Here is a 9480-nt window from a genome sequence, read left to right on the forward strand (position 1 = left end):
AAGGGAAAAATGAAGGGAGGTAAATAGGAGGTAGAGACAAACCATGAGATTCTGTGGACTCTGAAAAACAAACTGAGAGTTTTGGAAGGGAGGAATTGGGGGATGGGTTGGTCTAGTGGTAGGTATTGAGGAGGGCACATATTGCATGGAGCACTGGGTGTTACATGTAAACAATGAATCTTGGAACACTACTTCAAAAACTAATGATGTCCTGTATGGTAACTAACATAATATAATAAAAAAAGAAGAAAAAAATCAAATATGAAATATCTATGGCCATTATGTAAACAATTTCTAATAGCTTCTTCCACATTTCCATTTTGGAGATTAACCTTTGTAACTTTTTAAAATCTCTGACATATTAAGTGTTACATTTGAAGAACCCTTTCAGGGTTCTGCACAGTGACTAAGATATTGAAGAATTTGAAACTGCTTGCTGAGTGAACAGAGAAAGATGAGGGTGCATGGGGGTGCTCAGATAATCACTGATGCATTTTGATAAATAGGAATGACTGTGATCAAGCCACATTGAACCGTCCAACTAAGACACCTGAGAGACAAAGCGATGCTGTCAGTATCATACAGGGCAATTAACCTCCATATTTATGCTTATGTTTCTTTATCCAATTGCTTGAAATTAATATAAACAGCTTTGTGCATCATTAATAGTGATGGTAGAATAATATTGAAGCATCAGGGCAAATTTTTAATGCTGCACTGTATTTAATCTTCTCCAAAAGTCAATAACATATGTATTTTCTCCTTTTACACATTAAAGAAATTCGAGTTCTTGTGATAAGTGCCTAATATCACAATGTAATCTTAGGGAGAACTCTACCTAAGCAGGAGTAGGACTGACATTCTCTAATTCTGCCTTATATTGTTTGGGGACATAGTCTTCTCTCCACAGTTTACAATTTAAATTTTAGGTCACACATTTTAAGTTTAAACAAGGAAACATAAATATGATTAAGAAATTTATTTAATAGTTTTAGCTACTCAAAATAACCCTCCTCAAGTTAAATATAATATCTTTTCCTCTGCAAAATCTCAACCTCACAAATACAAATACGTTATCCAATAATATAGAAATAATATTCATTATTTTATTCCATCAGTAATTGGAAACTGAGAATCAATTTATAAATGTGTAAAAGCAAATATGAATTATATAAAGAGTTTCAAAGGGAATAGTGCATTTCCTTTTCTCAATAAAAATTGACGGTAGGCAAAATAGTTGCAGAAATAGTGTCAAGAACTAATAGCATTGTCAGAAGCAAATCAGGTCAAGAAAAATAATTACCTTTTTGCTCCTCCACTTTTATCTACTTGTCTTGTTGAATCCACCATCAGATGATACTGGAAGGTTCATCCAGATGGGTAAATGAAGTGTGGCCACATAAAGTTTATATAAGAGAAGCAGAAAAATGGCATCATTCCTGGTTTTAAAATGTTTCTTAGAGGAGAAGATAAGGTGTATCTTTTGATAAATCCCCTTGAGATTTTAAGAAGGGTATTAAGGTTAAAACAGCTAAAAGGAAAAAAAAGCTAATCAATATTTTAGTTGCACTATTCTGGCTTTCTCTTCATTACTTTTAAATAATCTCCTTTTATCATTAAATGTAATATGCATCAAAATCTATTTAAAAGATTTTATCCATTAATTTTAGAGATAGAGCATAGAGGGGGAGTGTGAGGAAGAAGCAGACTCCCCACTGAGCAGAGAGCCCAATGCAGCGCTTGATCCCAGGACCCTTAGATCATGACCTGAGCTGAAGACAGACACCTAACCAACTGAGCCACCCAGGTGCCCCAATACGCTTCAAAATCTTAACAAATATTTAAAATAATCTCAATTCACACTATTGTTAATTATTTTCTGTGAAATATATTAATTTTTGTAGCCTTTTTGTTTTATGAAATGTATATTTATATATGTAATCTGTATGCATGTATTTATGACATATATAGTATTTTATGTTTTATGTTTATATCATATATAATCCTTTAAAAGTTGGTGAAATATTTTTCTTTTATTTTTTCATCTTTCACAGATGTAGAATTTGACTCTGTGAGATCAATTACTGTTGTGGAGAATAAAATTGAGTTTGCTTTCCCTCACATCTTTTTCTCCAATATTCTTCATGAGTTTATTGATTATACTTTTTTCTATCATTAACTTTTAACTTATGCTACCGTAAGATGCATTTAATTGTTCTATTTTCCATTTTTATGTTGGAATACGTATGTCTGTGTGTGTGTGTAAATATAGATATAGATATATAGATATAGATATTCTCAACAATTTTTAAGCATACTGTTTGATGTCATTGGAATACATTAATTTCCATTAACACAATCTCCAGAACTTTTTTTGACTCATAAATTTGTAATTCGATACCCATTAAAAAAATTACTCTTCATTTCTCCTTTCCCCCATACCATGGCAATCATTATACCTAATATTTTTATGATTTTGGATACTCTAATTGTTTTGTATAAGTGAAATCATACAGGACTTATATTTTTGTGACTGATTCATTTCACTTAGCATTATGTTTTTTAAAAGTTCATACATGCTTCAGCATATTACAGAAATTCCTTCATTTTAAAGTTAATGTTCCATTGTATGTATATGCAACATTTTGCTTATCCATTTATCAATGGACACTTGCATTGTATCCATGTTTTAGCTATAGTGCTGCTATAAATATAAGTATGTAAATATATCTTCATGACACTGCTTTCAATATTTTATAGACTGTAGCACCATGTTTAATTTGGTGGGAAATCCTATACTTTATTACACAACAGCTGTAGCATTTTTCATTTCCACCAACAGTGAACAGGGTTCCAATTTCTCCACATCTTCATCCACACTTGTTATTTTCTGTGCCATTGATAGGAGCTACTCTAATGACTTTGGGGTTTTGTCTAATTTGATGTTAGTTTCTTTACCAATGACTAGTGATGTAGACGACCTTTCAATGTGCTCTTGTCTGTTTATCTTTGGAGAAATATCCATGCAAGTCCTAGCCTCTTTTTAAAAGTCATGTTATTGGGGTGCCTGGATGCCTCAGTCAGTTAATTGTCTTTCTGTGGTTTCTTAATCCCAGGGTCCTGGGATCAAGCCCACTTCATCTCCTCCCTGCTTGTTCTCTCTCTCTCACTCTCTCTGTCACTGTCTCTATCTGTCCAATAAATAATTATTTAAAAATTACATTTATGTTGTTTGTTTTTGTGGTGGTGTATTTAAGCAGTTCACTGTAAATTCTGGATATTATCCTGTTATCAGGTATGTGACTTGAGAGCATCCTATTCTATCGATTTTTATTTACTCCCTTGATACTCACTACTAATGCACATATTTTTAATCCAATTTGTCCAGTTATTTTTGTCTATGTCTATGGTGTTATTTCTTTTTTTTAAATTTATTTTTATTTATTTGTCAGAGAGAGAGAGAGAAAGAGAGAGCAAGCACAGGCAGACAGAGTCACAGACAGAGGCAGAGGGCAAAGCAGGATCCCTGCTGAGTATGGAGCCCGATGTGGGACTCGATCCCAGGATACCAGGATCATGACCTGAGCCAAAGGCAGCAACTTAACCAACTGAGCCACCCAGGCTTCCCTACAGTGTTATTTCTAAGAAACATTATCAAATCCAATGTTTTTCCTAAGTTTTTTCCTATATTTTTTCTAAAAGTTTTATAGTTTTAAGCTTATATTTGGACATTTGTTCCAGTTTCTGTTATTTTCTGACAAATGATATTACATAAGGGTCTAAACTCATTATTTTCCTTGTAGATGGACAGGCCATTTTTCCCAACAATATTTGTTGAAAACACTCTCTTTTCTCCACTCAAGGACCCTTGCTTCTTTGAAAAATTATTTTATCATATATATGAGTTTTAAAAAAATGTTATTAACATATAATGCATTATTTGACTCAGGGATACAGGTCTGTGAATCATCAGCCTCACGCATTCCACAGCACTCACATGCTCTCCCCAATGTCTATAACCCAGCCACTCTACCCCTACCCCGCCCCAGCAGCCCTCAGTTTGTTTCATGAGATTAAGGTCTCCTTTGGTTTGTCTCCCTCCTGATCCCATCTTGTTGCCTTTTTTCCCTCCATACCTCCAATGAAGCCCCCCCTGCCCTCTAAAATTCTTATCAGAGATCATATAATTGTCTGTCACTGATTGACATATTTCCCTTAGCATAATACCCTCTAGTTCCATCTATGTTGTTGCAAATGAGATTTCTTTTCTCTTGATGACTGCATGATATTCCACTGAGTGTGTGTGTGTGTGTGTGTGTGTGTGTGTGTGTGTGTGTGTGATATCACACATTGCTGCTGTAAATATTTGAGTGCAAGTGCCCCTTTGGATCACTACATTTGTATCTTTAGAGTAAATACCCAGTAGTGCAATTGCTGGGTGATAGGGTAGCTCAATTTTCAGCTTTTTGAGGAACCTCCATACTCTTTTCCATACTCTCCATACTCTTTTCTGCACCAGCTTGCATTCCCACCAACAGTGCAGGAGGGTTCCCGTTTCTCCACATCATCACCAACATCTGTCATTTTCTGACTTGTTAATTTTAGCCATTCTGATTGGTGTGATGTGGTATCTCACTGTGGTTTTGATTTGTATTTCCCTGATGCTAAGTGATGTTAAGCACTTTTTCATGTGTCTGTTGGCCATTTGGATGTCTTCTTTGAAGAAATGTCTGTTCATGTCTTATGCTTATTTCTTGATTGGATTATTTGTTTTTTGGGTGCTGAGTTTGATAAGTTCTTTATAGATTTCGGATACTAGCCCTTTATCTGATATGACATTTGCAAATATCTTCTCCCATTCTGTCAGTTCTGTCAAATTTTTTGGTTTTGTTGATTGTTTCCTTTGCTGTGAAAAAGTTTTTATTTCTGGGCTTTCTACTCCATTCTGTTGGTTACGTGCCTGCCAGTACCAAACTCTTTTTATTTTAGTAGCTTTGTAGTAAGTTTGAAATCAGAAGTATGGCTCCTCCTGCTTTGTTCTTCTCTGGGATTATTTTGCCTATGTGGGGTCACTTGTGATGTTATATGAATTTTAGAGTGGGTCTCCTATTTCTTAAAAAAAAAGATAATTAACATTTCGATAGAGATTTCATTAAATTTGCAGACTGCGTGGGTTGGTATCACTTAAGTCTGTCAACCCATGAAAAGAATGTTTTATTTCACTAAATCTTCCTTAATTTGTTCCAGAAATGCTTTATACTTTTTGTTGTGCAAGTTGTTCACCTCATTGATTATGCTAAACTAAGTATTTTGTTTTTTTCTTTTCATTTTTTTTAAAATTTAAATTCTAGTTAGTTAATATACTGTGAAAAATTGGTTTCAGGAGAAGTCGTGATTCATCATCTACATGCAACACCTAGGGCTCATCATAACAAGTGCACTCCTAATAACCATCACCCATCTAGCCCATTTCCCACCCACCTCCCTAAAACAACCCTCAAAATGTTTTCTGTCGTTAAGTTTCCTTTAAGTTTTGTTTCCCTAAGTCTTTTTTCATTCATTTTTCCCTCCTATATGTTCATCTGTTCTGTTTTTAAATTCCACATATAACTGAAATCATAGGCATTTGCCTTTCTCTAAGTTATTTCACTTAGCCTAATACCCTCCAGTTCCATCCTCATCCTTGCAAATAGCAAGATTTGATTCTCTCTTTTTTTAAGATTTTATTTATTTATTTGACAGACAGAGATCACAAGTAGGCAGAGAAGCAGGCAGAGAGAGAGGAGGAAGCAGGCTCCCCGCTGAGCCAAAAGCCTGATGGCGGGCCTCGATCCCAAGACCCTGGGATCATGACATGAGCCTAAGGCAGGGGCTTTAACCCACTGAGCCACCCAGGCACCCAAGATTTGATTCTCTTTGAAAGATAATAGATGATAGATACATAGATGATAGATTAGATAGATAGATAGATAGATACTAGATATATGATAGATGATAGATAGATATCAGATCTTCATTCATCAGTTATGAAAATTTGGACTGTTTCTAAATTTTATCTGTTGTTGATAATGCTTCTATAAACATTGGGGTATATGTGAAGCTTTGAATTTATATTTTTGTATCCCTTGGGTAAATATCTAGTAGTGCAATTGCTGGATCATAGGGTAGCTGTTTTATTTTTAAGATTCTATTTGTTTCACAGAGCACCAGTAGGCAGAGAGGTAGACAGAGGGAGAGGGAGAAGCAAGCTCTCTGCTGAGGAGAGAGCCTGATGTGAGCCTCAATCCCAGGACCCTGAGATCATGATCTGAGACAAAGGCAGTTGCTTAACTGACTGAGTAGGCCAGGCACCACAAGGGCTGTTTTACTTTTAACTTTTTGTGGCACCTCCCATACTGTTTTCCAGAGTGACTGCCCCACTTTGCATTCCTCCCACAGTACAAGAGGGATCCCCTTTCTCCATATTCTCACCAACAGCTGTTATTTCTTGTGTTGTTACTTTTAGTCATTCTGACAGGTGTGAGGTGGTATCTCATTGTGATTTTGATTTGTATTTCCCTAGTGATGAATCATGTTTGCCTCTCTTCTTACATCTGATAGTTATCTTTCTGTATTCTTTGGAAAAATGTTTATTCATGTCTTCTGCCCATTTTTTAAAAATTCAATTAGACTTCTGCCCATCTCTTAACTGGGTTATTTGCTTTCTGGGAATTCAGTTTCATAAGGTTTTTATAGATTTTGGATATTAATCCTTTATTATATATGTCCTTTGCAGATATTTCCTCCATTCTGTAGTATTTCTTTTTAGAATTGTTGATTGTTTTCTTTATTGTGCAGAAGATGTTTATCTTGAAGTACCAATATTTCGTTTTTATTTCTTTTCCCCTTGCCTCTTTCTAAGACACTGCTGTTTCTGAGGCAAAAGCAGTTGCTCTGCCTGTGTTCTCCTCCAGTATTTTTATGGTTTCTTGTCTCACATTTAAGTCTTTCATCCATTTTGAATTTATTTTTGTGGATAGTGTAAGAAAGTGGTTCTGTTTCATTCTTCTGAATGTGACTGCCCAGTTTCCCCAAAACCATTTGTTGAAAAGACTGTCTTTTTTCATTGGATATTCCTTCCTGATTTGTCAAAAATTGGTTGAACATAGGGTAGAGAGTTCATTTCTAGAGTCTTCTTTCTGTTCCATTGATCTTTGTGTTGCTTTTGTGCCAGTGTCAAGCTGTCTTGATGACTACATCTTTATAGTGTAGCTTGAAGTCTAGAATTGTGATGCCTCCAGTTTTGCTTTTATTTTCCATGATTGCTATTTGGGGACTTCTATGGTTAAATCCAAATTTTAGGATTGCTTGTTCTAGCTCTGTGGAAAATACTGATGGTATTTTGATATGGGTTGTATGAAATGTGTAGATTGTTTTGGGTAGTATAGACGTTTTGACAATGCTTCTTCTTCCATTCCATGAGCATGTAATGTTTTTCCATTTCTTTGTGACCTCTTCAATTTCTTCCATCAGTGTTTTATAGCTTTCAGAGTACAGATCTTTTACCTTTTTGCTTAGGTTAATTCTTAGGTGTCTTATGGTTTTTGGTGCAATTGCAAATGGAATCAATTCCTAGATTTCTTTAACTTGTGTTTCAATATTGGTGCATAGAAATGCAACGGATTCTTGCATGTTGATTTTGTATCTTTCTCCTTTGCTGAATTCATGTATTAGTTCTTGCAATTATTTTTGGGGGGAATCATTTGGGTTTTCTACATAGAGAATCATGTTGTCTGTGAATAGTGAATGTTATAGTTTCTCCTTGCTGATTTGGATGATTTATTTATTTTTGCTGACTGATTGTTAATACTTAGACTTCCTGTACTATGTTAAGTAGCAATGGTGAGAGTTGATATCCCTGTATTGTTCCTGACCATAGAGGAAAAGCTTTCAGTTCTTCCTCACTGGGGATGATATTATCTGTGAATCTTTTGTATATGGTCTTTAAGCTGTTGAAGTATGTTACCTTTGTCACCAATTTTCTTCAAGTTTTTAACAAAAAATGATACTGTATTTTGTCAAATACTTTTTCTACATCTCCTGAGAGTATCATAAGAGTCTTTTTCTCTCTTTATTAATTAGTATATAACATTGATTGATTTGTGAATACCAATCAACCGCTCCTGTAGCCCAGAAATAAACCCCACTTGGTCATGGTCTTAAATTATTTTAATATGCTTTTGGATTTGATTTTCTACTGTCTTTTTGAGAATTTTTGAATCCATGTTCATCAGGATATTGATGCATAATTTTCCTTTTTAGTAGAGTGGAATCAATGTGATACTGGCTTTCTAGAATGAGTATCGGATTCTTCCTTCCATTTTTATTTTTGGAACAGTTTGAGAAAAATAGATATTATTTCTTCTTTAAATGTCTCATATAATTCTCCTGAGAAACCATCTGGCCATGGACTTTTGTTTTTTGGGAGATTTTTTTTTATTACTGATTTAATTTTTGTTCTTGTTGTTGTTGGTTATAGGTCTGTTCAAATTTTCTACTTCATCCAGTTTCAGTTTTAATAGTTTGTATATTTCTAGCAATTCATCCATTTCTTCCAAATTGCCCAGTTTGTTGACATAACATTTTCAATAATATTCTCTTATGATTATTTGTATTTTTTCTCTTTTTTAAGTGGGTTCCATGCCCTTTATGGAGTACAATGTGGGGTTTGAACTCACAATGCTGCTATCAAGACCTCAGATGAGATCAAGAGACAAATGCTTTACCAACTGAGCCAACTAGGCACCCCTGTCTATTTGTAATTTTTGTGGTGTTGGTTGAGATCTCTCCTTTTTCCTTCATGAAAAATCACAAAGGAAAAAAATTTAAAAAATTAAAATTAAGTTTTTATTTAATTTTTTAACATCTTAACTTAATTTAATTTTTTTCAATGTTCCAAGATTCAATAATTATGCACCACACCCAGTGCTTCATGCAATATATTTTTTTCTCTTTTCTTTTTGATATGTCTGGGTAGGAGGTTGTAAATTAAAAACCAACCAAAAAAAAAAAAAAAAAAGACTATGAGAGAACAACCACCACTACTTCATAGGACAATTTTTATTATTAATTCGTTCCCACTATTCAGGCTCATTTTTTTTATATAGATAATTTTTTATTTTTATATAGATAATTTTTTAACCTATTTACTATCAAAGTGAGATGTTCAGTACATCAAATTCCATAATAACCTTCTAACCTGAACTTTTTGATACATACACCTGTGTTTTCCTTTGGCATTTCTATTTTTTAAATTTCATTTTTTAAAATTTGAGTTTAGTTTAGTCTAGCTTGTTCCTTTTTTTAATTTTTATTTTATAATATTCATATAGAGATAAACTTCAAGGTAATCCCCTTTCCACAATCAATGCCACCCCTATAGGTAAACCAATTCCTAATCCCCCTATATCTTAGGAAAGTTGAATCCTTTAACAAAGATAT

This window comes from Mustela lutreola, chromosome 5, assembly GCF_030435805.1.
Source record: "Mustela lutreola isolate mMusLut2 chromosome 5, mMusLut2.pri, whole genome shotgun sequence".
NCBI lineage: Eukaryota > Metazoa > Chordata > Mammalia > Carnivora > Mustelidae > Mustela > Mustela lutreola.